This window comes from Serinus canaria, chromosome 26 (assembly GCF_022539315.1).
Source record: "Serinus canaria isolate serCan28SL12 chromosome 26, serCan2020, whole genome shotgun sequence".
Taxonomy (NCBI): domain Eukaryota; kingdom Metazoa; phylum Chordata; class Aves; order Passeriformes; family Fringillidae; genus Serinus; species Serinus canaria.
The window spans coordinates 3,479,530-3,487,212 of record NC_066339.1 but is presented as its reverse complement, the minus strand read 5'-3'; positions in this window follow the sequence as shown (position 1 = coordinate 3,487,212).

Genomic DNA, 7,683 nt, shown 5'->3' with positions numbered 1-7,683 from the left:
GGGACAGAGTTTGGGAATCCCTGCCAGGATCCAGAGGGTTCTCACAGGGACAGCACTGACAGGACACTGGGTGTCACCTGGAGGTGACCAAACCCACTCTGTGCATCAGCTCCAGAGTTTGGGAATCCCTGCCAGGATCCAGAGTGGGGCAGCACAGTGGTCACAGGGACAGGACACTCTGTGTCACCTCCTGGAGGTGACCAAACCCACTCTGGTATCTCCTCCCCACACTGAGTGACGCCCCGGGCCTGGAGAGGGGAAGGAACAGGAAACCCCCCTGGAGCAGGGGCAGATCCAGCCCAGCATTCCCAGCAAAGGCACAAAATCCCCATCAGGGATAAAACCACTCAGGAGGTGCAGCTGAGGTGGAGGGGTTTGGTCACAGCCACTTCAAACCCCCCCCAGAGCCAGCCCTGCTGATCCATCCCAAATTCAGGGCAGGGAGTTGGGATGCACACCAGAGCTGAGGGCTGAGCTCCCCCAGATCCCAGCAGGATTCACTCCCAGGGTTTGGGGAGGAAAGGCTGATCCGGGGATTTTCCTGCCCCATCTCACCCAGAGTGCCCAGGCAGAAATCCCCAGCAGGTTTTGGTGCTGCCCCAGCTCCGTGCTCAGAATTCCTGGGGGAATTCAGGAGATTCACATCTCCTGGCTGCTGACAGCCTGCACGGATTTGAGTCACTGTCCCCATGATATTCCTGGTTTTCCTCAAGTCCCAGCTCCTGCAGACCAGCCACCAAGGAGAACTTCAGCTCCCAACAAAACAAAAGTGGAAAAAACCCAAAACCAACCCAAACCAGCTCCTTTGGTTGAAGGGAAAAAACTTTCACGCCTCACCAACCAACCCCTTGGTTTCACTTTCAAATAAACCTCAAACTTTGCCAGAGGGCATCCTTAAACCTCCTGAGTGCTCCAGCCCTGGCCAGGAGGAGAATTCGCCTGCAAGCCACCAATATAAGATAATAATAATAATACAAAAATATTATCCTATTATATAAGAAAATATAATATAATAAATAAGAAAATATATTCTAAAATAATAATATAATATAATATAATATAATAGAATATATAATAAAGATAATAAGTATAAGAAATATAATAAATAAGAAAATAAAAATAAATAAAATAAATAAAAAAATAAAATAAAATAAAATAAATAAAATGAAAAGCCATCCAAAACCTCCCCAAATTTCACCCAATCCACCCAAAACCTCCCCAAATTTCACCCAATCCCTCCAAAACCTCCCCAAATTTCACCCAGTCCATCCAAAACCTCCCCAAATTTCACCCAACCCACCCAAAACCTCCCCAAATTTCACTCAATCCACCCAAAACCTCCCCAAATTTCCCCCAATCCATCCAAAACCTCCCGAAATTTCACCCAATCCACCCAAAACCTCCCCAGATTTCACCCAGTCCATCCAAAACCTCCCCAAATTTCCCCCAATCCATGCAAAACCTCCCGAAATTTCACTCAATCCACCCAAAACCTCCCCAAATTTCACCCAGTCCATGCAAAACCTCCCCAGATTTCCCCCAGCCAAGCCCAGCTCTGCTCTGAGCTGCCTCAGCCTCCATCAGGGGACAGCAGCTCATCCAGGAGCCCCTCCTGGGGGACAAACACAAACCCAGAGCTCTGATTTGAAGGATTCCCACCCTCTGGAAGGCTCAGCCATCCCCACAGTGACAAAATCCAGGAGGAAAACCAGCCCTGAGCACAGCCCTGAGGAGATTTTTGATTATTTTTAGGAGCCAATGCCATCCAGAGCCCGGCCACCACCCTGAGCTCTGTCTGAGGCTTTGGCTGGAGAGAAAAGAGATGAAACTCGGGGAAAAAAAAATCCCAAATCCGCCCTCCTCCCCTCCCCAGCACTGCCACTTGAGTGCTGCAGCCAAATAAACACTGTGGGGAAAAGGTTACCCAGAGTTTATGCTAAACATCATTTCCTAGGAGGACAGAGCAGAGCCAGGGCTGGATTTTTAAACTCAGGGATCAGCCCAGTGATTCCAGCCTCTCCCAGCACAGGCTTGGGCAAAAACCTGCTGATAAAAATGGATTTTTATCCATTTTTATCCTTTTTTTAGCCATTTTTTAGCCATTTTTTAGCCATTTTTTAGCCATTTTTAGCCATTTTTAAGCCATTTTTAAGCCATTTTTTTAGCCATTTTTTAGCCATTTTTTAGCCATTTTTAGCCCATTTTTTAGCCATTTCTTAGCCATTTCTTAGCCATTTCTTAGCCATTTCTTAGCCATTTTTGCTGCTGGTGGAGTTTGCCAGGAGGCTCCAGCAGGGCTCCCAGGGGATGGTGCTGGTTCTGCACCGGGGCTGGGGAGCACCTGGGGGCTCCCTGGGACCTCCAGGAGAGGACACAGCTCCCCCAGGAGTCACCACCAAGTCCCTGTTTGTGGGGGAATATCCCCAGAGCAGCCACAGCAAGGAGAATTCCCTCCCCAAATCCCAAGATCCCAAGGATTTATATCCCTTGTAAAGCTCTCATTTAATTTGCTGTTCATTCTGGAGATTCTTGTTATCCATTTTAAATTTTTGATCCTTTTTTTTTTTTTCCCCACTCCCAAATCCTATCAGCCTCTTGGCTTCCACCACGTTCTGTGGCAATAAAATCCAGATTTTTTAGGCACAGCCTGGCATCCCAGGTTGGCAGCCTGGCTCCAGTGCCACTCCCCACGAGGGGAAGCAGCTCTGGATGATGCCAGAAGGTTCAGACAGCATCAAATATTAAAAAAAAATTAAAAATAAAAAAAAGAAAGAAAGAAAATTGCAGGTGGGGTGAATAATAGCAAAGGTTTCAAGGCTGGTACGTGTTTTTCAGGAGTGTCTGCATGACTTCAGTGCCCAGGTCATTTGGGTACTTTTGAAGTTCTCACTCATGTTCTATTTCTATAAATCGGGAGATATTCTCATGTTTCACACAAAGGCTGCTCTCCTGAGCCACATCTGCAACCAGAGCAGGGCAAAAAGGGGATTTTGAGCCTGGCCACTTTCTCTGGGCTGCTCCTGAGCCCAACAGGTCCAGGTGAGCGCCAGGAAAGCTCCTTCCCTTCCAGTTTTATGTTTGTTTGCAACACAACAATGGAAATCCAGCGTCTTGCCAGGTCTGGCCATCCCCAGCATAAATTAATAAATTCATTTTAGTGCTTCTCCCTTCCTCCTAAAGCTGTCACCCGTGGGAAGACAAACGAGTGGGGGAGTTGATGTTTATGATAAACAACTCCAGCGTTTTACCAGCAAAGCCCCGAGTCCTGCCAAAGTCAGGAATCCCTGGAATTATCCCAGCACGGCATCGAGGGGAGGCACCAAACCCCAACAGAAGCGGCGGTAATGAAAAGGAGTTTTTCATTCCAGGGGGGAACCAAAGCTCCCTCTGCTCGGATTCCAAGGATTCACTGACCTGTCCCCGCAAGTCTTCAGGATTTCCGGGAGTCCATCCCGCTGCCCCAGCTCTGCCCGCTCCGGAACCTCCAAACCCCGCGCGTGTCCCTGCAGGAATTTGCCTTTGGGAAGAGCTCGGGGAGGGCGGGACACCCTCCCCAGGGCGGGACACCCTCCCCAGCCCCACCTGCTCCTCTCCCGCTCCTCTTTTTTTTTTTTTTTGTTTTCCCGCAGCAGCTCCAGCGCAGGAGCATCAGCCCCGGAGCGCCTCCTCCTCCTCCGCCTCCTCCTCCTCCTCCTCCTCCTCCTCCTCGCCTCTTCCTCCCGCGGGCAGCGCCGCCGTCCCGGCCGGAGCCGGCGGGCAGCGCTCGGTGCTGGCTGCGGCCGCAGGCGCGGAGGGAGCCCCGAGAGCGCCGCGATGTGCCCGGAACGGCCCGGGGAAGGCAGCGGGAGCCGCATCCCGGCACCGGCAGCCGCATCCCCGCCCGCGCATCCCCCCGGCCCGGTCCGGTCCGGTCCCGTGCCGTGCCCAACACAGCCCCGTGCCCGTGCCCGTGCCCAGCCGTACCTCCGCAGCCGGGGCTCAGCGCGGTGCCCGCGCCTCCGCCGCCGTTTAAAAGCGCAGGTTGGGCGGGCAGGGAGCATGCGCTGCCGCGGGCGGAGCCCCCCCCGGGCCGGCCCACCCGCCCCGGGGCCGCCGGGCTCCGCCGGACGAGCACCCCGGAGCCTCGGTGCCCGCAGCCCGGAGGAGACAACGGCTCCGGTCCCGCAGTCCCCGCCCGAAGAACGGCCCCGGTCCCGCAGTCCCGATCCCGCAGCCCCCGCAAGGACAAGAGCCCAATCCCCGCAGTCGCGATCCCGCACCCTTCGCTGGGAGAACAGCCCCATTCCCGCATCCCCATCCCCGCATCCCCATCCCCGCATCCCCATCCCCTCATCCCCATCCCCTCATCCCCATCCCCGCATCCCCATCCCCGCATCCCCATCCCCTCATCCCCATCCCCGCATCCCCATCCCCGCATCCCCATCCCCTCATCCCCATCCCCGCAGCTTTGAGGGGACAACGGCCCCTGTCCTGCACCCTTGGCTGGGTTACAGCCCCGTCCCCGCAGTCCCGATCCCGCAGACCTGAAGCCAAACCCCCTCCGGTAGAGCATTCCCATCCCCGCATCCCCATCCCCGCATCCCCATCCCCGCATCCCCATCCCCGCATCCCCATCCCCGCATCCCCATCCCCGCATCCCCCTCCCCGCATTCCCCATCCCCGCATCCCATCCCTTCAGCCCCATCCCCTCATTCCCATCCCCGCATCCCCATCCCCTCATCCCCATCCCCTCCTCCCCATCCCCGCATCCCATCCCCTCATTCCCATCCCCGCATCCCCATCCCCCGCATCCCCATCCCCTCATCCCCATCCCCATCCCCATCCCCGCCTCCCCATCCCTCATCCCATCCCCTCATCCCCATCCCCGCATCCCCATCCCCTCATCCCATCCCCTCATCCCCATCCCGCCCCATCCCATCCCCGCATCCCCATCCCCTCATCCCCATCCCCTCATCCCCATCCCCGCATCCCCATCCCTCATCCCCATCCCTCAGCCCCATCCCCGCATCCCCATCCCCTCATACCCATCCCCTCATCCCCATCCCCTCATTCCCATCCCCTCATCCCCTCCCCGCATCCCCATCCCTTCAGCCCCATCCCCTCATCCCCATCCCCTCATTCCCATCCCCGCATCCCCATCCCCGCATCCCCATCCCCGCATCCCCATCCCCGCATTCCCATCCCCGCATCCCCATCCCCTCATCCCCATCCCCTCATCCCCATCCCCGCATCCCCATCAATCCCCGCATCCCCATCCCCGCATCCCCCATCCCGCAGCACCACCCACCCCAAATTCCCGACCTTTCTTTGAAAAATTCCCTTTTTCCCTCTCCCCCTTCCCGCCGGAGCGCTGCCCGCAGCAGGAGCGGTTCCTGGGCTGGTCTGGGTTTGAGCTCGGCCTGGAGAGGATTCCAACAGGCCCGGGAAGTTTGTGACCTGGCCCGGGACATTGCTCGTGGTGGGCGAGCGCTTAAACCCACCTGGGGGTGGCGTGCGAGGGAGAGGGACACGAAATACAGACATTTATACACAAAATAGATCCATTTATACCCAAATTATAGACATTTATACACAAAATAGATACATTTATACCCAAAATATAGACATTTATACACGAAATATATCCATTTATACACAAAATAGATCCATTTATACCCAAAATATAGACATTTATGCACAAAATATAGACATTTATACATAAAATATAGACATTTATACACAAAATAGAGACATTTATACACAAAATATATACATTTATACCCAAAATATGGACATTTATGCACAAAATATATCCATTTATACACAAAATATATCCATTTATACACAAAATATAGACATTTATGGTACAAAATATATACATTTATACACAAAATATATGTACATTTATACACTAAATATATATACATTTATACACAAAATATAGACATTTATGCATAAAATATATCTATACACAAAATACATACACTTATACACAAAATATAGACATTTATACACAAAATATATATATTTATACACAAAATATAGACATTTATGCACAAAATACATACATTTATACCCAAAATATAGACATTTATACAGAGAGAGATGCAGGCATTCCATCAGCACCTAACTCGACAAACAGGGGCTAAACTGAGCCCCAAATTGGAGAAAAATCAACATTTCTTCACCCACAGCTGGGAGATAGAGCAGAGCAGCCTCCCCTGAGCATCTGCAGCAGCAAATCAGCAAATCTCTCATTTTGTGTTTGTGTGAACAAAACGAGCCGAGAGGGCAGCTGGGAAAACCGGCTGCTCCAAAATGAATGTTTGCAAAATGCTGGGGCAGCCAAAAACTTCCAAAAGTCACCCCAAACCTCGCGCTATTTAAAGGTTTATTTAATTTATTTAGAGGTGCTTCATCACCTCCTTCCTCTCTCTAGGAGCTGCAGAAAAGATTCCTCATTTTTAATCTTCACCGGGTCCCTCTTTAGGAGCAACTCTGGAGCTCTCAGGGTTAAAAAAATCCCATTTCAGCAGCATGGTTGGGGTTTTATTTTGGTTTTTTTTCCCTGGAAACAGCTGTTCCTCTCTCTAGGAGCTGCAGAAAAGATTCCTCATTTTTAATCTTCACCTGGTCCCTCTTTGGGAGCAACTTTGGAACTCTCAGGGTTAAAAAAATCCCATTTCAGCAGGATGGTTTGGGGTTTTTATTTTGGGTTTTTTCCCTAAAAAACCATCCAGCTGTTCCCTCCCTGATTTTGCTGGATGGGGAGAAGCAGAGGAGCACCTGCGTTTGTTGTCACTGGAGCTGGGGTTGGTGATGAGGGGAAACCACACTGCTGCTTCCTGGGGGGAAAAAAAAAAGGTGGTTTTGGCAGCCCAGATGCTGAGAGGAACTCGATAATAAAAACCCCAAACCCAATAAAAAATAAAAACAAAAAGTTGGAGAGCTGGGCTGGAGATCTGTTGGAGATCTGTGACTTCAGCTGGGACAGGGCCAGGATCCAAATTGGGGTGGGGAGAGCTGACCCTGGTTTTGGTCAGAGAAGTTCACAGGTGATTAAATATTTATTTGGGGTTTTTTGGGGTTTTTTTGGGGTTTTTTGGGTTTTTTTTTTGTGTTTTCCTCCCTCTTTAGCACTGGAGCAAGTGAGTGTCCCAAAGGCTGTGCCCACACAGAGCTGGGCACTGCAGAGCTCCGGGAATTTCCATTTCCACTCTTCTATTCCGGGCTCTGAGTCACGGGGTGGTGCTGGGTGAGGAGCAGAAATTACAGCCCGGGCTCTCCTGGGTGTCCCTGAGAGGGTGGCACGGGCCAAGGGGGAGGGACAGCTCCAGGGACATCAGCAGTGGTGCCAGGACATGGGCAGGGAGGGCACAGAGAGCACAGGGGTGGCACAGGGAGTGACAGCTCCAGGGACACTGCAGCAGTGGTGCCAGGACATGGGCAGGGAGGGCACAGAGAGCACAGGGGTGGCACAGGCAGTGACACAGGGACACTGCAGCAGTGCCAGGGCCTGGGGCAGGGAGGGCACAGAGAGCTCAGGGGTGGCACAGGGAGTGACAGCTCCAGGGACACTGCAGCAGTGCCAGGGCCTGGGCAGGGAGGGCACAGAGAGCACAGGGGTGGCACAGGGAGTGACAGCTCCAGGGACACTGCAGCAGTGCCAGGACATGGGCAGGGGTGGGCACAGAGAGCACAGGG